A 21,815-nucleotide genomic window follows, 5' to 3' on the forward strand; every position below is an offset into this window, starting at 1 on the left:
ATTAACACCGGTTCTTTTTCATGGCAAAAAGTCACAATTTTAGTTGAATCCCCACTATCTCCTCAAAAGCCATGGCACTCAAATTTAAAAATATATTGGGGTTTGTTTGGTTTTAACTTTAAAAACACAGTAGAATTATATTAAATTTATTCAAATAGGAAAATCCCTTCATACACATAGAATACTTATCCAATACTTATAAAAATGAAATCAGGTCTCATTTCGATAGAACATGTTATACGCTTCTAAATTACATGGTTTATAGCTCTCCTGTCATCTCTAAACTCATCTTTATGATGGGTGGGGAGAAGTTCTATTTGCTGGTTGTTAATAAGAATACAACATTGCATTGGTGTACAGTAAATTCATCTTTGTGGCTATATGACACAAATTTGAGAAGGGGGGAATAAAATAAACAATGGAACTAGCTCCTCTTCACAGGGAGAATGATGGACATAGTTCTGCTTTCTGAGACCCCTAAACATGAACCTTATTCTTAGGATTTCTTAAAATTCTTTAACATTCCTTGTGGTGCATGGAAATTAATGTGGTGATTCTTAGCTAACTAACGTAGAGATTTTTTAGAACATTTCCATAAAAAGGTTCTTCTAACTAAAATAAAATTGCAAACTGTAAAATGTTTCGTGATTATCCCTCCCTCCACACTTTTTTTTTTCTTTTTGAACCGCTCTAATTTGGCTGAAGATAACACTTACTTTGGAGAAGGAAGTGTTTAACCCAGAATAGTTGCTCTGTTAGTGGGAGATGTGAAAACCAGTGCTGGTGGAAAACATTTCCATTCTGAGGTTTTGAAATTTTTTTCACCCCAATTTAGAACAAAAATGAGATCTTTTGAAATTTTTCACAAAAAAGAGGAGAGTCACCCTAGAATGCCCAACAACACAGTGATTAGGCCACTCACCTGGGACACAAGTTCAAGTCCCTCTCTGCCTAATTTGGAGCAGCAACTTGAACCTGGGTCTCCCACAAGAGTGCCTGGACCACTGGTCTATTTACACAAAATGGAACCACTCCTACATTGGAAATTGAGACACTGACTCCATAAACTCATGGTTAGGGCACTCACCTGGGATATGGGAAACCCCGTTGCAACTCTCTGCTCTGATTCCTGCAGAAGAAGGACTTAAGACATTCAGTTGGGATGTGGCAGAACTAGGTTTAAACTTCTGCTCTGAGCAGGGACTTATAGCTAGGTTTCTCCCATCCCAGGTGTGTGTCCTAATCTTTGGGCTATTGGTTATTCTGAAGCAGGTCTCACTCTCATCAGAAATTCCATTGTGGATCTTAGAAACATTTTACTGAAACAGATCCAAATTTTTCATGAAAATGTGTTTTGACAAATCAGCATTTTCTGATGAAAAACATTTAATCAAAAAATTCCCAACCAGCTCTCATGGAAACCATGTCAGGCAGAAGTACAAGTGAAATGGCATAGGTCTCTAGGGCTGGGAGACTGCTCTGTATCTCTGTACGGTCACAAAAACAGAGCAGTCAGTGTGGTCTAGTGCAGTGGTTCTCAAACTAGAGCACTTCATTCCCCAGGCTGCCATTATAGTGCCTTGTATTAACCCTAAACTCTCACACAACAATTATTAAAAGAAGTAAATGTAAGAGGAAGAGAACTACTGTGTACTCTGAGTTCTCTCTACTGCTCAGAATAGAGCAGCAGTTCTCAAACTGTGGGTCGGGACCCTAAAGTGGGTCACGACGCCTTTTTAATGGTATCACCACGGCTGGTGTTAGATTTACTGGGGCCCGGTGCCAAAGCCAAAGTCCAAGCTCTTCCACCTGGGGCCGAAGTGGGCTTCAGCCCTGGGTGGCAGGGCTCAGGTTATAGGCCCCCCACCTGGGTCTGAAGCCCTTGGGCTTTGGCTTTCCCTCCCCTCCCCTGCCTGGGGCAGCAGGGCTCAAGCTTTGCCTTTGCCTTTGCCCTCCCCTGCCCAGGGCAGCGGGGCTTGGGCGGGCTCATACTTCAGTCCCGCTTCCTGGTGTTGCCTAGTAATTTTTGTTGTCAGAAGGGGACTGTGGAGCAATGAAGTTTGAGAGCCCCTGGAACAGAGGCATGATTTTTTCAGGAGAGATAATTTGCCAGGATCAGTTAAATATTAGTTAGCTATACAGTGAGTGAAGACAGGAGAGTGTTCCAGTGTTTTGTCTGAAGAAAGTGGGTCTATTGATTAGGGTACTGGTTGATGACTTGGGTTCAATCGCCCACTCAGCCACAGGCTGTCTGTATGACATTGGGCAAGTTGTTCTGCCTATCTCTACCTTAGTTTCCCCATCTATAAAATGGGACTACTAATACTTCACTTCTTTTTAGGGGTGTATGAGGCTAAGGCCTAGTCTACACTGGGGGGCGGAAATCAATCTAAGTTATGCAACTTCAGCTATGTGAATAATGTAACTGAAGTCTACGTACTTAGATCTACTTACCGCGGTGTCTTCACTGCGGTGAGTCGACAGTTGACGCTCCCCTGTCGACTCCGCCTGCGCCTCTCACTCCAGTGGAGAACTGGAGTTGACAGGAGAGCACTCGGTGGTCAATTTATCACGTCTAGACTAGACACAATAAATTGATCCCTGCTGGATCCATCACAGCCTGTCGATCCTGTTGGTAATGTAGACAAGCCTTAAGTGTATTAAAGATTATGAAGCACTTAAATACTATGGTAGTGGGGGCGTTAGAACAAATTTTCTATGTCCATAGTCTTATCTAGGTTGGTACCTAAAAATATTCTCTCCTTTTTGATCGTTTGTCCCTATCAATTTCTGTGTCTGAGACAAAAATCTGAGCCTCAACGAACTTTGTAAGCAAGACTAAAAGAAGCATTAGTAATTAATTTTAGAGAGCAAAAATATGTTGGAGCCAGCTTCAATACCCTAATCACACTGAGAAGTACCATTCTCCTCTAGAAGTCCCATTGACTACAATAACTGAGCTTGAAGAATAAACTATTTTATAGATTCCAGTGGTAGAAGGGAGTGCTGTGATCATCTAGTCTGACCTCCTCTATAACACGGGCCATAGAAGTACCCCAAAATAATTCCTAGAGCAGATCTTTTAGAAAAACTGCCAATCTTGATTTACAAATTGTCAGTGATGGAGAATCTAACACAAGTCTTGATAAATTGTTCCAATGGTTAATTACTCTCACCATGAATAATTTGCATCTGCAATTTGTTTAGCTTCAGCTTCCAGCCATTGGATCATGTTATATCTTTTCTGCTATATTGTAGAGGAGAGACCATTATCAAATATTTGTTCCCCATGTAGGTACTTATAGGTTGTGATCATGTCACACTTTAACCTTTTTCTTAAGCTAAGAAGATTGAGATCCTTGAATCTATCTTGAGATGATACTTTAAAGTCTGTTGGTCTTGTCTGCCCTTCCTCCCCGCATGAAACTTCTTTACTCATTCTTAATAGAAATTCTGTTTTATGGGTCAATAATGTATTTCATTCCCCACAGAGCTTAATCAGTTGCCATATAATCCCCAGGCAGGTTATGCTTTTCTACCTTTGTTCCATATCAGCTCTTTTGTTTAACTCCAGCTGGTGAATTTACCAAGCAGTTTCTTAGCTGAGGCTATACTTGCGCATGTGTGCTTGTGTGTGCATGCGCTATGAATGACTGCCTTGGCTACTACCCAAAAATATCCTCATATCAATATGCTCATTGAATTAAACTCAGCATGTACCTGAATAGCAGTCATAATAGAAAGCCTCAATAGAAAAGGATCACCAAGCAATGCCATATTCATACTCAGCTTTCCACAGTTCCCAGAGAAGCACAGTTAAAACCCCCACAATCTAGCCACAGCATGTTTCTGTGAGATCAAATTATCTGAAGAATACACTACACAAGAGAAAAAATAATCAAGCAAAATAGCCTTTTCTTGTGAGTTCTGAAATAACTATTGCACAGAGATAGTGACCAAGGTAGTCATTCAAAACACACACACACACAAAATCTCTTTCACTCAGTAACCACAAGCAGGACCGTGCCCTCTATTTGTAACTGTCCATATCATGGAAGCTTTTAAACAGTTTTAGGACAAATAATCACATTGTGAATTTATGCATGCATACAAAAGAACAATTAATGTTTCATTCCACTCTAATGTAGAATCATAGAATATCAGGGTTGGAAGGGACATCAGGAGGTCATCTAGTCCAACCCCCTGCTCAAAGCAGGACCAATCCCCAACTAAATCATCCCAGCCAGGGCTTTGTCAAGCCTGACCTTAAAAATATCTAAGGAAGGAGATTCCACCACCTCCCTAGGTAACGCATTCCAGTGTTTCACCACCCTCCTAGTGAAAAAGTTTTTCCTAATATCCAACCTAAATCTCCATCACTGCAACTTGAGACCATTACTCCTTGTTCTGTCATCAGCTACCACTGAGAATAGTCTAGATCCATCCTCTTTGGAACCCCCTTTCAGGTAGTTGAAAGCAGCTATCAAATCCCCCCTCATTCTTCTCTTCCACAGACTAAACAATCCCAGTTCCCTCAGACTCTCCTCATAAGTCATGTGTTCCAGTACCCTAATGATTTTTGTTGCCCTCCGCTGGACTCTTTCCCATTTTTCCACATCCTTCTTGTAGTGTGGGGCCCAAAACTGGACACAGTACTCCAGATGAGGCCTCACCAATGTCGAATAGAGGGGAATGATCACATCCCTCGATCTGCTGGCAGTGCCCCTATGTATCCATCCCAAAATCCCATTGGCCTTCTTGGCAACAAGGGCACACTGTTGACTCATATCCAGCTTCTCATCCACTGTCACCCCTTGGTCCTTCTCTGCAGAACTGCTGCCGAGCCATTCGGTCCCTAGTCTGTAGCGGTGCATGGGATTCTTCCATCCTAAGTGCAGGACTCTGCACTTGTCCTTCTTGAACCTCATCAGAGTTCTTTTGGCCCAATCCTCCAATTTGTCTAGGGCCCTCTGTATCATATCCCTACCCTCCAGCATATCTACCTCTCCTCCCAGTTTAGTGTCATCTGCAAACTTGCTGAGGGTGCAATCCACACCATCCTCCAGATCATTTATGAAGATATTGAACAAAATCGGCCTGAGGACTGACCTTTGGGGCACTCCACTTGATACCGGCTGCCAACTAGACATGGAGGCATTGATCACTACCCGTTGAGCCCGACAACCTAGCCCACTTTCTATCCACCTTATAGTCCATTCATCCAGCCCATACTTCTTTAACTTGCTGGCAAGAATACTGTGGGAGACAGTGTCAAAAGCTTTGCTAAAGTCAAGGAACAACACATCCACCGCTTTCCCCTCATCCACAGAGCCAGTTATCTCATCATAGAAGGCAATTAGATTAGTCAGGCATGACTTGCCCTTGGTGAATCCATGCTGACTGTTCCTGATCACTTTGCTCTCCTCTAAGTGCTTCAGAATTGATTCCTTGAGGACCTGCTCCATGATTTTTCCAGGGACCTGCTCCATGATTTTCCAGAGGTGAGGCTGACTGGCCTGTAGTTCCCAGGATCCTCCTTCTTCCCTTTTTTAAAGATGTGCACTACATTATCCTTTTTCCAGTCATCCGGGACTACCCCGGATCGCCATGAGTTTTCAAAGATAATGGCCAATGGCTCTGCAATCATATCCGCCAACTCCTTTAACACTCTTGGATGCAGCGCATCCAGCCCCATGGACTTGTGCACGTCCAGCTTTTCTAAATAGTCCCGAACCACTTCTTTCTCCACAGAGGGCTGGTCACCTCCTCCCCATGCTGTGCTGCCCAGTGCAGTAGTCTGGGAGCTGACCTTGTTCGTGAAGACAGAGGCTAAAAAAGCATTGAGTACATTAGCTTTTTCCACATCCTCCTTCACTAGGTTGCCTCCCTCATTCAGTAAGGGGCCCACACTTTCCTTGACTTTCTTCTTTTTGCTAAAATACTTGAAGAAACCCTTTTTGTTACTCTTAACATCTCTTGCTAGCTGCAACTCCAGGTATGATTTGGCCTTCCTGATTTCACTCCTGCATTCCCAGTAATATTTTTATACTCTTCCCTGGTCATTTGTCCAATCTTCCACTTCTTCTAAGCTTCTTTTTTGTGTTTAAGATCAGCAAGGATTTCACTGTTAAGCCAAGCTGGTCACCTTCCATATTTACTATTCTTTCTACACATCGGGATGGTTTGTTTCTGTAACCTCAATAAGGATTCTTTAAAATACAGCCAGCTCTCCTGGACTCCTTTCCCCCTCATGTTATTCTCCCAGGGGATCCTGCCCATCAGTTTCCGGAGGGAGTCAAAGTTTGCTTTTCTGAAGTCCAGGGTCCGTATTCTGCTGCTCTCCTTTCTTCCCTGTGTCTGGATCCTGAACTCGACCATCTCATGGTCACTGCCTCCCACGTTCCCATCCACTTTAGCTTCCCCTACTAATTCTTCCCAGTTTGTGAGCAGCAGGCCAAGAAGAGCTCTGCCCCTAGTTGGTTCCTCCAGCACTTGCACCAGGAAATTGTCTCCTACCCTTTCCAAAAACTTCCTGGATTGTCTGTGCACCACGTATTGCTCTCCCAGCAGATATCAGGGTGACTGAAGTCTCCCATGAGAACCAGGGCCTGCAATCTAGTAACTTCCGTGTGTTGCCGGAAGAAAGCCTTGTCCACCTCATCACCCTGTTCCGGTGGTCTATAGCAGACTCCCACCATGACATCACTCTTGTTGCTCACACTTCTAAACTTAATCCAAAGACACTCAGGTTTTTCTGCAGTTTCATACTTCATACATATTGGGCTGCATTAGTAGGAGCACTGCCTGCAGATCGAGGGAGTGATTATTCCCATCTATTCGGCACTGGTGAGGCCACATCTGGAGTATTGTGTCCAGTTTTGCCCCCCTACAGAAAGGATGTGGACAAATTGGAGAGTCCAGCGGAGGACAACAAAATGATTAGGGGGATGGGGCACATGACTTACAAGGAGAGGCTGAAGGAACTGGGCTTATTTAGTCTGCAGAAGAGAAGAGTGTGTGGAGAATTTGATAACAGCCTTAAACTGCCTGAAGGGGGGTTCCAAAGAGGATGGAGTTAGGCTGTTCTCAGTGGTGGCACATGAAAGAACGAGGAGCAATGGTCTCAAGTTGAAGTGGGAGAGGTCTAGGTTGGATATTAGGAAAAACTATTTCACTGGGAAAGTGGTGAAGCACTGGAATGGGTTACCTCGGGAGGTGGTGGAATCTCCACCCTTGGAGGTTTTTAAGGCCCAGCTTGACAAAGTCCTGGCTGGGATGATTTAGTTGGGGTTGGTCCTGCTTTGAGCAGTGGGTTGGAGTAGATGACCTCCTGAGGCCTTGTCCAACCCTAATCTTCTATGATTCTGTGAAAATCAGGCCAAGCTCTAACTAACTTTTTGGATTCCCAGCTTCATATAGTAAAATGGACCGATCAAACAGTTACTTATCTGCCCTGAAAATCTCTAGTTGCTACTATTCTTCAGGAATGATTTTGATACTCTGAGAGAAACATTATTCTATTCTGTATACACCTACATTTTCACTCATGGAAATGCTTATTTCAAAGACTTCTTTCAATAACTGACCTGTGACCTATTTTCTGGGGGGATTTTTTGCGTGTTTTCTTTTCTCTCATGTTTAACAACCATATTTAACAGTGTCTGTCATGCATTCATTCTCCCTGGCTCCATATTATTGTACTCGTATTTTGAATAAAAGATTATTAAAGGAGAAAAAACTTTCCACGCTATCTGAGTATTTTTTGTCTGATTCTTTCTCAGTTTTATTTGTTGGATTTGATAGTTAACTCCCCTAATGATCACTGACTAAATTTGTTATAAGAAACATGAGGCAGCAGAGTATCAGTGACTCATTATCATTTTACCATAACCCCTTTTAGAATAAGAAAAGTTGATTTGTCTGGTACAGTACATGATTAAGTATGCTTGTGAGGTCACTATATGCAATGTCACATGACTGAATCTGACATTACATAACAACCCACAGTTACCGAAGCTAGTCATAATTTTTTAAATAATGTGTGATGTAAAATAAAAAAGGTAACCTAACCTGTCATGTTTCATGAGTTCACAGAAATTGTATATAACAAAATAACTATTAGTTTATCTTGCTACCAAAGCAAGATTGTCCCCCACAGTATAATTTTCTAGTAATTAGTCAAGTCTAGTTTAAAATTATTCCAACAATGGGGCTTCCACCACTTCCCTTAGGAAGTGTAGGCATACGTGACAATTTGAGATTCACATTTCACTCCAGTCCCTAGATGACACAATTCAGTGTACCATGACATGAGATTCATTGTGATGTAGTCCATCATTTGACAGGTTCCTGTCCAATGTAATGTGCTGTGAATGAATGATTTTAGCTGGTTTTTAAACAGTGCTACTATAATATAAACATACAGATGACTAGAAACTTAAGGGACTACAAACACCCTGATGGAATCAATTCTTTTGAGTTAAACTCCATGTATTCTACTTTCTGGATGATGAAGTTATTGGGGAAATGTTTGCTTACCATCTCAGACAGTCACTCAAACTGTGTTGGGTAGGCTGAGCTGCAGGAAGTTAAATGGTAAACTTTTAAATAATAAGAAACTCAGGGCCAGACTTGTAAAGGTCTTTAGGCACCGAAAGATGAAGACAGGCACCTTCTGGGATTTTCAAAAAGCACCTAACTCCTATTGATTTAAATGAGAGAGAAGTACAAAGGTGCTTTTGAAAGTCCTATTAGGCACCTACAGAGCTTTACCAACATGATCCTAAGATTTTAAGGGCGGTGACTGTGTGTTTGTACAAAACCTAGGACAATAAGGACCCATTCTTGATTGGAGCCTTTGGACACAACTGCAATACAAACAATAAATAATTCAGAAGAGAGTGATAGCAGTCAAGTAGCTTTTGGAGAATTGTGGAAGGCTAGTGGTGTGTTTGGAGTGTTGCTGGTGACATCAGAAATGTCATTAGCACAGACGAGCAGCTCTGAATAGCACAGCCTATTAAGATGAATGAGTTTGGAGGACAGTAGGCAATTACGAAATCTAAGGCTTAGAATGCTTGACACAACAATGGACTACCAGGCATGTGGGAGTACATATATATATATATATATTTAAAACTAAACCCTCAAAGCTGTGGACCACAGAACACTGGTTTTAGAGCTGCACTGAATTCACTGATAAGGCCAGAAGGGATCCTTGTGATCATCTACTTGGACCTCCTGCATTGCACAGGCCATAGAACTTACCAATAGAACTGATTCCTATTAGAACTAGAGCATTGGCACAGTCTCAGAGTAAACCGCACCTTTGACCACTCTCCTGTTCTTGAGGGAACCCATGTAAGGTTTCAGGTTCACAGACATTGACTCTACAATGGTCCTTTCCCTACAGGCCAGGGGTTTAGGCTTGCAGTTCTGCACCTCACTGTGATTTACCCAAATCCAGCACCTGTGGTTAACCTTTTTCCAGTGGTTTCAGGTGTATCCAGCTACAAACCAGCCTTCATCAAGTACAATACATTTATTCTTAGAGCAAAAACATTGCAAAGAAAAATATAAAAAAGAATAAACATCCCTTTGCCCATGATAAAAGCTTACCAGAGATTATCCATCAGTCTTATGGGGCACTAGTAAGCCAAAGAGTTTCTAATCCTTCTGCAAGCATTGCCTCCCCCCAGCCCTTTGGTTAGAAGATCCTGTCCATTTGCTGAATCAAAAAAGGCCAAGTGTTACTTCAAACTCAACCTTTTTCTATACCAAAAGCTTTTTTCTTTGTCTGTTGATATCTGGAAAACTCAGTTTGAACCAGTATACGTAAGCCACCTCAGGCGGGTGGTACCTTGCTGGAGTTGTCTACAGTTCCAGTGACTAGCCTGAGTCACCCCCCTCTCCCCAGTGTTTTCAGTTACTGGATGCAGGTAACCTTCCCCCTGGGACTCCGTACAATCCCTGGCCCACAATGATACATCAACCATTACAAAAATTAACAGAATATGTTCCCCAAAGCTACTGCATGCAGTTGCAATATCTGTCAAAAGCATGTCTTTCAGAAAAAAAATCCAATTTTGATTTAAAAGTTTCCAGTGAGCATCCACCACCCCCCTTGGTAATTGTTCTAATGGTTATTTACCCTCACTGTTAAAAATTGTGACCATATTTTGAGTCTGAATTTGTGTAGCTTCACCTTCCAGCCATTCAATTTTTCTATACCTTTGTCTGCTAGGTTGAAGAGCCCTCTGCTATCAAATTTCTATTCTCCATGTAGGTATTTGTAGACTGATCAAGTCACCCCTTAACTTTCTCTCAGGCTGACTGGCCCATAATTGCCCTGGATCTTCCTTTTACCTTTTTAAAAAATTGGCATAACAGTAACATTCTTCCAATCTTCTGGAAGATCCTCAGTGTTTCAAGACTTCCTGAAAATCAACATTAATGGTCCAGAGAGCTCCTCAGACAGCTCTTTAAAAACCTTTAGGTGAAAGTTATCCAGACCTGCTATTTAAAGATCTCTAACTTTGGACTGCTGTTTAACAGCTTTTTCAGTTACTATTGTAATGGAAAGTATTTAATCATTGTTATCATATTATATGAATACCTCGATCTGGCTTTTTCCAAAATACAGAACAGAAATATTTATTGAACACTTCTGCCTGTTTCTGCATAATTATTGACAATTCTACCACTTCAAATTAGTAATGGACCAATTCCGTTATTAGAATTCCTTTTGTTTCTAATATAAGAAACACCTGTCAAGAATGGTCTAGAAGATAATACTTAGTCCTGCCATGAGTGCAGGGGACTGGACTAGATGACCTCTCAAGGTCCCTTCCACTCCTGTGATTCTATGATAATTGAAATCTCCTTATTGTCCTTAACAGCACAGGTCACTGATTTCTTCTTGTGTCCTTTAGCTTTCCTTATCATTTTCAACAGTTCTTTGCTTCTAATTTATCTTCATTGCTGTCAACTTCCCTTTTTTTGCATTTGTTATATACTGTGTTTTATTTTTTATAGCAGCCTTCATTTCCATTAGTAAGCAAGTTTGTTTTTTTAACCCACATAGTCATTTTTCTCCACTGTGGGACTGTGTTTTTTTGAGTATTTAATAAAATATTCCTAAACAGTTCCCAATTATCATTCACATTTTTCTGTTGAATATTGCTTCTCCCAGCTTATTTGACTCATAATTGTTTTCTGCTTTGTAAAATTGGCCCTTTTTAAGCACCAGCTATTTATATTACTGGTTTGGACTTCAATCTGTTTGCATAAAATAGATGTAATCAAGTCCTGACCACTTGCACCTAAGCTACCACTAATTGTTAGTTCTCTGATCAATTCCTATTTAGCTATCACAATAAGGTCTAATATAGAATTCCCCCATGCAACAATTTGAGTTAAGAAATTGTCATATATAATTTTTTAGTAATTCCAAGTACATTTTAGTACTGGCAACATGAGACCTCCAGCATGTCATTCAGATTGAAGTTCCCCAGGATAAAATAAGCTTTTGTTTTACAAATTACAAATAAGTGCTTATTGAGTCACTCATCCTTTTCTTTACTGTGGTCTGTAGCAGACCCCAACTTGTACCCCATCTTTTGCATTATCTGCTAGGATATTGATTCATAAGCATTCACAATAATTTTCTTCTTAGTTGTCAGTGACTCTCAAACAGGTAATGCCATTTTTGACGAAGTGTCTCTCCTCCTCCCCTTCTTCCCATTTGATCCTTGCTAAATAAGTTATAACCATTGATTTTAGCATTCCAGTCATATAAATCTTCCCACCAGATTTCATTAATGTCAAGTAGGCCAAATTTATGCTCATAAATGAGCAATAGCAATTCCTCTTGTTTATTATCCAGGGTCTTGGCATTGTTGTATAGCAATTAAAGAATTTCTTCTCTTCACAACCTTTGGTGCCTTGACCATTTTTATTCTCGCATCATGATTGAGTTCTAAATGAGTGCTCATTGGTTCCTTCTTTTCACCCACCTCTTTCAGTCTCAGTTTAACATTTTTCTGATAAGAGTAGCCAGCCTGTCCCCTAGAAGATTGCGACTCTTCCACTAAGATGGAGTTCATCCAGACTGCATAGCTCCCTCTCCTTATAGAAGATGGACAAATGTTCCACAAAACCAAAATCTCTCCTTTTTCCCCCAGATCCCAGACCTGCTCCATACCCATCCAGTTCCCAGGGGACCCCTCCTTCTGTCCCCAGGTCCTATCCTTCCAGTTCTCTGATAGGTCTAGCCAGCCTGTCCCCTAGAAGATTGTGACTCTTCCACTAAGATGGAGGCCATCCAGACTGCATAGCTTCCTCTCCTTATAGAAGATCAATCCTTGTTCCCCCATTTTCCCCAGTTCTCAGGTTGTCCCCCAGATCTTTGAAGTCCCCTTCCCCCATGCCACACTCTGATCTGCCTAGTTCTCCATGCTCCTCAGGTCTCAGGGGCTCCCCGTTTTTCTTGCTCATCCCAAAGGTAGGTGTCAGTGCAGGTGGTTAGGGATATTTTGGGAGTGAACCTTCTATCACCACCACTCACCTTAGCTATCTTTAACTTCAGAAGCCAATCTAATCTTAGAGTCTTATCTCTGCGAACAGCAGAGAGGCTAACAGAGGGAGTTTGCCTGGGATCTGCCTGAGAGGAGGTACGCTAAGGGCTGCATTAAGGAGGCTGTGTTGGTGAGTATCTGAGTGTCTGTTGTGGGGACAGTTTGACCGTGTGCTTGATTGGTGTTTGAAAAGTGTGAATTGGGGGTGCTTTGTTGCAGCTTATTTGACTCATAATTGTTTTCTGCTTTGTAAAATTGGCCCTTTTTAAGAAGCAGCTATTTATATTACTGGTTTGCCGTTCAAGAGTTTGCCAGGAAACTGACTTATACACTAAGCCTTGGTGCCCAGCTACCCCTCCTCACTAGCAAGGAGAAATTAACCATTCAAAAACCATACCATTCAAGACAGAGGGGAGATTTTCAAAAGCACAAATGGAAATTATCCCGCTGACTTTTAAAGCTGCAGAAGCAACTTAAAAGCTGCAGAAGCAACCTTAATTTTGCAGGTTACAATGCAGGTACACTCAGGGTGGAACGTTTGAGAACTGGATATATGAAGAATGGCAAAACTATTGTGATGTTGAGATAATTGGCCCAACCTTGCTTTAAATCTTTGAAAAATTACTACCCCAGTAATATATGGCTCAATCTTCTGTTTCCAATCATCCAGGAGGAGTTTGAATCCAATTGTTCATACATTTGGACTCTAAAGTTATATCCTAGAATTAGTTACTGGAAACATTTACTCACTGTTAATTACTAAATGAGTAGTGGGTAATAATTCACAATATAAATCTATTATTGCAGCATGGTCCACCATATAGAGTACTGAACTGGGATTCAGGAGACCTGAATTCTTTTCCCGATCTGCTGTTGACCTTGTTATTTTATTGCTCTGTGCTATTTCCCCTCCTGCCCTTTATTGGCATTGTCTATTTACATTGTAAGCAATCTGGGGGCAGGAACTGTCTCTTTCTGTGCATTTGTACAGTGCCTAGCACAATGAGGCCCAATCTCAGTTGGGGCCTTGTGATGGGGGTGAATAAACCCCACACTGTAGAGTCAGAAGTGCAGGAGCAACTCAGCCAGGGAAGCCTCGCTCCAACAGGTCTTCGGGGCACGTTCCAGTTGGAGGAGGGACTTAAAAGGGACTCTCTTCAGCACAGCAGGGTGGCAGGCAGAGATAGACAGATCTGTATTTGCTGCTGCAGAGACTATGCCAGGAAGGCATGCCCAGAGGGAAAGCTGTTGCACAGAACTGGGACTCCATACCCTGCGGAGACCCGTAGGCCAAGTCTCCAGGGATGACCACTAGCCACAATAAACCCCAAGGAGAGAGGCATAGTGGTAGGAAGAGGCCTTGGGGAGAATGTTAAATGAACCCCAGGCAGCAGACTCCTGTCTTATGGTGCTCAAGAGGGCCCCAGGTTAGAACTCAGTAGAGTGGGGTGGGGGGCTGAGTTCCACTACCCCATAACCACTAGGTGGGACTGCTGCCACAGACTGCAACCACTAGATGGGGAGTCTTGCCCCGTCTCACAACCCTATAGAATACTGTAATATAAATAAGTCACACTATCCATTTATTGTGTGTGTGTGTGTTATCCTGGTACACAGTGTACACTGAGCATATTTTCAAGAATGACTGCTGTTAAAAGACTGGAATCTGAAGCACTCAGTTATCTGTCTTACTTTATAGTCAGTCCTTATCTTAATTCCTGTACTTGTTGATGAAAATGTTGTTGTTGATCTTCATCCTCATTAGGACAGCCTGGGCATCTTAATGTTTTCTTTTAATGAACTGCTTTTTTTCTGAATGATGCTCACTTACTGACTTGAACGAGAACACAAAATTATATTTGAATCCCTCCTCCTTCCTTTTTGAAATAGGTTTCATTACACGCTTTTGCATAAGATTGGACTCAGGAAATGATTGAATATAATTTTGGTATTTTCTTTGCAAATAATTATCTAAGATTTTGTGCTTTGCTTAGAATTTTCTCGTTACCTGACTAATTATGTGTGCACACAAGTATTGCTATGGGCTTGCCTAAGGCATCTTGTCTCAGTGTGGGAGTTTCTTTGAGTCCTAATTTTACTGCAATATAAATCCTCACTACAGAGCAGAATATGCATTTATTCAACTGTGGGGAGGGATAGCTCAGTGGTTTGAGCATTGACCTGCTAAACCCAGGATTGTGAGTTCAATCCTTGAGAGGGCCATTTAGGGATCTGGGGCAAAAAATTGGGGATTGGTCCTGCTTTGAGCAGGGGGTTGGGCTAGATGACCTCCTGAGGTCCCTTCCAACCCTGATATTCTATGATTGCTCAGCAGCTCCAGTCTTCAAACTCCTGAGGATGTTTTAATTGCTTTGAGTTCCTTTCTTTTCTACTTTCAAACAGTTGTCCTTTTACCCATCTTTTTTTCATTCCACTTTATATTTTAACTTTTCAGCAATGTCTTCATAAAACCATTTAAGAGCTCATTAGATTTTAGCTATCATATTCTTTTAATTAATGCTTTCCATGGTTCTACAGCTCTGCTTAGTAAGGGTATGATCCAGTGAGGTGCTAAGTGCCTTCAACTTCCTTTCATGTCACCTCACAGGAGCTCTCAGCAATACCAGTCCATTTCTTTGAATCCCTGATAGCCAGGATGAAAATTAAGGTGGGAAGGAGCCCTCTCTTGCCTTGGATTCCAGAACAAATGCACATCAAACCTCAGAGTGCCACTCTTTTTGAAAATAGTTGAGCATACATTGTGTGCACAAAGCCAGATTCTAGTCTCACCTTCATGGTTTTTACATCCAATAAATTGCTTCTGATTTCCAGCAGTGTGAGATTAGCATCTGGCTCTCAGAGACCAACTAGAAGTTGGGTTAAGTCCATTCAGAAAGTATAGCCAATAACATTGGCAAGCCCAGGCTAACAATCCTGTAGGAGACAGTAACGTGCATATATATATGATCTGCAGGAATGCAGATCAATTTTTAGATGAAAACTCCTTCAAAGGCTTTCCAAGATGATTCAGAGTGGAGCATGTTAACCAGAAAATGTTCAGCACATAGATTTATTTTGGTGCAGGACAGCCCATAAACAAAATAAAGTAATGAGTGTGTTTGCGACAAGGTCCTACTCTGATGCTGCTTCAGTTTCCTCTACTTGGGCTTTCCAGTAATTGTACCCAGGCTCTTCTGTGAGGCAAATATCACCCCTTTTCAAGGCTGGTTATTTAAAACAATGCCACAGTTCAAATGACAACTTAAGCCAAAACAAGCCTTTCCCCAAGTCTTCAGTCCTTTGGCGGCTCAACAGTTCTTTCTCCCCTAGGTCCTTCTGCCTGGAATTTCTGTAGTCCTCCTTCCAATTAAGGCTGTTCCTCCTCTTGAAATTTCTGCTCTTGCCCCTCACTGCAGGTAACTACAGACAGTCCTTTCTCTCTGGCTGCTGTAGAGATCCCATTCCTTCATCTTCTCTGACCCACTGTCCCCTGTAGGAACCTCCCTGTAGGTATCTCCCCACAGTTACCCTTGTATCAGGATTTTAGACTTCAGCTCTCTCTTAGGATGCTAGATCTAGGTAACAGAGATGCTTAGTGAAACCCACTCCAGACTCTGAGCTTCTCTGGAAAACCCTCCTCTATGTCTTTCCTAGCCCCTGCCTTCTATAAGAAGGAGACTGGATGGAACAGAAGCCCTGCCCCTGATCTACCATCACATGATGGCTGGCCACTTGACCCAGCCCAAGCCCATCTCCTTGGATCAGGCACAGGTGAGGCTGAGCCCAAATCAAGGGACAGCCCACTCTAATAGAGTGTTTTGAAGGGTGCTTTGGACAGAAAGAAGAGACACCTGAGTCAGCAGTGTGCCCTTGTTGAGTCAGCAGTGTACCCTTGTTGCCAAGAAGGCCAATGGCATTTTGGGATGTATAAGTAGGGGCATAGCGAGCAGATCGAGGGACGTGATCGTTCCCCTCTATTCGACATTGGTGAGGCCTCATCTGGAGTACTGTGTCCAGTTTTGGGCCCCACACTACAAGAAGGATGTGGATAAATTGGAGAGAGTCCAGCGAAGGGCAACAAAAATGATTAGGGGTCTGGAACACATGAGTTATGAGGAGAGGCTGAGGGAGCTGGGATTGTTTAGCCTGCAGAAGAGAAGAATGAGGGGGGATTTGATAGCTGCTTTCAACTACCTGAAAGGGGGTTCCAAAGAGGATGGCTCTAGACTGTTCTCAATGGTAGCAGATGACAGAACGAGGAGTAATGGTCTCAAGTTGCAGTGGGGGAGGTTTAGATTGGATATTAGGAAAAACTTTTTCACTAAGAGGGTGGTGAAACACTGGAATGCGTTACCTAGGGAGGTGGTAGAATCTCCTTCCTTAGAGGTTTTTAAGGTCAGGCTTGATAAAGCCCTGGCTGGGATGATTTAACTGGGAATTGGTCCTGCTTCGAGCAGGGGGTTGGACTAGATGACCTTCTGGGGTCCCTTCCAACCCTGATATTCTATGATTCTTATAACTAAGGAGACATACTAAAACACTGTGAGCCACATTGATCTGTGCCCCGAATCTACTGAATTCAGTGGAATTAAATCAGGGATAAATTCATCCCATTCTTTCACTGATTTATAGGAAAACCACACAGTGTCTGGATTGTTGCTTTAAGCCACCACATGTCTACAAGGGAGAGTGGCTCAAACACATCACCTTGGTGGCAGTTCCCACTGGCATTGTTGCCCAAAGCAGGCATGAACTCTCATGGAGCACATAGAGTAGAGGCAAGCTGGGGTCTCTTTTTCCAAAACCAAGTACTACTATTCCATTAAAGTTACACCCATGCACCATTACTGATGGCACTTCCTCTACCCCACAATCGTATGGCATTTTAGGAAAGTAAGCACAGTTAATGGGAAATGGACCATAAAGTTGAAGATTTGAGCCATGACCTAAATACACTTAAAGTCTACTGTGTACTGAAGTGCATGGAAAAATGGTCTCACACCAGCATGCATTCTGCTTCAGGAGAGTCCAGAGGGGAGTCACAAAGTTTTCAAAAACAATGAGGAGTCCTTGTGGCACCTTAGAGAGTAACACATTTATTTGGGCATAAGCTTTCACGGGCTAGAACTCACTTCATCAGAAGCATGGAGTGGAAAATACAGGATCAGGTATAAATACATGAAAAGATGGGAGTTGCCTTATCAAGTGTGAGGTCAGTCTAACGAGACAATTCAATTAACAGTAGGATACCAAGGAAGGAAAAATAACTTTTGTAGTGATAATAAGTGGCCCATTTCAAACAGTTGACAAGAAGGTGTGAGTAACAGTAGGGGGAAATTAGTATGGAGGAAAATTAGGTTTAGGTTTTGTGATGACCCAACCACTCCCAGTCTTTATTCAGGCCTAATGTGATGGTGTCCAGTTTGCAAATTAATTCCAGTTCTTCAGTTTCACGTTGGAGTCTGTTTTTGAGGTCTTTTTTGTTGAAGAATTGCCACTTTTAGGTCTGTTATTGAGTGACCAGGGAGATTGAAATGTTCTCCTACTGTTTTTTGAACATTATAATTCCTGATGTCAGATGTGTCCATTTATTCTTTTGTGTAGAGACTGTCCGGTTTGGCCAATGGGGAACTCAAGCTGCAAAGCAAGTGCAGCTTGTGCCTTGAGAATCTGCAAGCCTGCTTGTATCATCAGTCAGATTGAGAAATTGTTAATTCATATCCAATTTATCTAGTATTTTAGGCTTAGTTTGCAGTTTTGTTTATTTACTAGATAATCTGCTTTGATCTGTTTGCCATCACTTAAAATCTATATTTCTGTAGTTAATAAACTTGTTTTTGCTTTATCTAAAGCAGTGTACCTTTGAGTGAAGGGTCTGGGGGAAAATCTCAGCTTGGTTTAACACAGGCTTGTTGCAAGTTCCACTCCACACTGAGGGAGAGGCGAATGGGTAATAAATCCATACTGGTCGGGGTTTTGATCAGGACGGGATGGTACAGCTCTGGGGTCTTAGGCTGGGGAGCTGGGAGTTATTATGGCTGTAGCCTCTCTATTGTTGGTTCATGCAGTGCCTGGCTGCAACCTGCATGCAACTGCAGCTGGGTATGTCCCTGCCTGTGTGAATGCTGGTGGGAGTGCAGGACTGGGAGTGGTCTATAGCCTGTTACAGCAGCTCAGTCCTGAGAGGGAGCCCAAGCTGGTGAGTCAGAGAGCTCAGAGTACTCCAGTTCCAGGTGGCACCCTGGGGGGAACCTGTCACAATATGATCCCCATTTTACAGATGGAGAAACAAGATTGAAGCGACTTGCTCAAAGTCACAGAGGAAGTCTATGGAAGAACCAGGGTTAGAACTCTGAATTCCTTAATCCTATTCCTGTGCTGTAGCAATGTCATAATAGACTGCATACAGGAGAACAAATAAAGATTAAGTGTAATGAATCTATGTACTTTTAATACAGTGAGACAGATGCTCACTGGTGTAAACTCTGAAAGCTCCGTTGGGTAATTTACACCAGCAGAGGATCTTCCCCAGTACCTCAGTGCTTATTATGCAGCATATTTCTTAATTTGATGTTCCTTGGGATCTCCCAAGTAGAGGAATTCTGCAGTATTTCATTATTAATTATTATTATTATTATTAGGGTCGGGCTCAAGTGGCTGTGTTCTGATTTTGTCTAAGTGTCAGTCAATACTCTATGCCTTTCTAATAATAAATTCAAATCTGCCCCGATGTTGGTTATGGTTTTGTGTACACTGTCTATAGGAAAGTGGAATATTTTATACTTTTCAGGTGAGATTGTAAACTGTTTGGGGCAGGGACTATCTCTTGCTGTTTCTGTACAGTGTCTAGCACAAGCAGTCTAATTTAGAATCTCTAAATAAATACAAATAAATAATCATAACTAATAACAACATTTGACATCAAACTAGGTAAACAACAATCAGCTCGTTTAAATAGTTTTTGCCCTGCTGTTATGGGAACAGAATGAAAACCCTGGAGACCTCGGACTCAGCTTTACTTGTCTAGATATCTCTACAGTGTGTTATATAAGCCGATCCCAGCATTGCTAAAATATAAGGTAGGAACACAGATTGAGTAATCTCAGTACTGAGGAATTCATATAGAAGTATGCAGCTAGTGTACTATCTGCATTGCTAAAATTCACATGTAGTAAACCAGCTCCCATTTTAAAAATAAATTAAAAAGTAATGCGGCACCAGGCCCATGAAGATTCTGAAGGACATAAGAATCAAGTGGGTGAGCTGGAAGCAAAAATATGCATTTACTCTAAAAGAACAACTACACTGGAGCACTGGAGTGAAGAAAATATTGTTGTACCTATATTTAAAAATATAGCAGTTTGGTCAATTTGGGGAATCACAGAAAAACTAATACATGAATGACAGGTTTCAGAGTAACAGCCGTGTTAGTCTGTATTTGCAAAAAGAAAAGGAGTACTTGTGGCACCTTAGAGACTAACCAATTTATTTGAGCATAAGCTTTCGTGAGCTACAGCTCACTTCATCGGATGCATACTATGGAAAATACCAGCTGGAAATGGCCCACCTTGATTATCATACACATTGTAGGGCGAGTGATCACTTTAGATAAGCTATTACCAGCAGGAGAGTGGGGTGGGGGGAGAGAAAACCTTTTGTAGTGATAAACACCCATTTTTTCATGGTCTGTGTGTATAAAAACATCTTCTGTATTTTCCACAGTATGCATCCGATGAAGTGAGCTGTAGCTCACGAAAGCTTATGCTCAAATAAATTGGTTAGTCTCTAAGGTGCCACAAGTACTCCTTTTCTTTTTGCTAATACATGAATGAAAACCTTAAGTCATGGGGTGAAATCTTGGGCATATTTAAGTCAATGGGACTTTTGCCATTGACTTCAATGAGTACTGGACTTCATCCCTGATTTATGCACAGAAGTCAGCCATGTCAAATGCACTTTGAGGTCAATAAGGCTATAAAGAACGCAAAAAGGCATCCTTTAAAAATTGGAAGTCAAATCCTACTGAGGAAAAAGAGAAAGGAGAATAATCCCTGGCAAGTCAAGTGTAAAAATATAATTAGGCAGGCCAAAAAAATGTGAAGAGCAGCTAACACAAAACTAAAAAATAACAGGAAAAAAAAAGTTTCAGAAGCAGGTACCCTGCCAAAAAAATCATTGGGGCCACTGGATGGTTTAGTTACTAAAAGAGCACTCTAGGAAGACAAGACCACTGCAGAGAAGATAAATGAATTCTTTGCGTCGGTCTTCATTGCAGATGATGTGAAGGAAATTGCCACACCGGAGTCATTCTTTTTAGGTGACGCATCTGAGGAACTGTCACAGATGGAGGTATTGATAGAAGAGGTTTTGGAACAAATTGATAAATTAAACAGTAATAAGTCACTAGGACCAGATGGTATTCCCCCAAGAATTCTAAAGGAACTCAAATACGAAATTGTAGAACTAGTATCTGAGGTATGTAACCTATTGCTTAAATCAACTTCTATATCAGATGACTGGAGGATAGCTAATGTGACTTTTTAAAACAGGCTCCAGAGGTTGAAGGCTCCAGAGTTGAAGGCCTGTAAGCCTAACTTCAGTATCAGGCAAACTGGTTGAAATTATAGTAAAGAATTATCAGACACCTAGATAACATGGTTTGTTGGGGAAGAGTAAACACGCATTTTGTAAAGGAAATCATGCCTCCCCAATCTTTTAGAATTCTTTGAGGGGAGGTCAACAAATGTGATCTACTGGATAGAGTACTTGTACTTTCAGAAAGCCTTTGACAAGGTACCAGAACAAAAGCTCTTAAGGAAACAGTCATGGGATAAAAGGGAAGGTTCTGTCATGGATCAGTAATGGGTTAAAAGACAGGAAACAAATGCTAGGAATAAGTGGTCAGTTTTCACAATGGATAGAGGTAAATAGTGGAATCTGTACTGAGACCAGTGCTCTTCAACATATTCATAAATGATCTGGAAAAAAAGGGGTAAACAGTGAAGTGTCAAGTTTGCAGATGATACAAAATTACTCAAGATAGTTAAGTCCAAAGCAGATTGAAGAGTTAAAGAGATTTTACAAAACTGGTGACTGGGCAACAAAATGGAAGATGAAATTCAGTGTCGATAAATGCAAAGTAATTGACATTGGAAAACATAATCCCATCTAGACATCAAAAATGATGGGATCTAAATTAGATGTTAACACTCAAGAAAGATCTTGGAGTCATCATGGATA

Source organism: Lepidochelys kempii, chromosome 3 (genome assembly GCF_965140285.1).
Source record: "Lepidochelys kempii isolate rLepKem1 chromosome 3, rLepKem1.hap1, whole genome shotgun sequence".
NCBI lineage: Eukaryota > Metazoa > Chordata > Testudines > Cheloniidae > Lepidochelys > Lepidochelys kempii.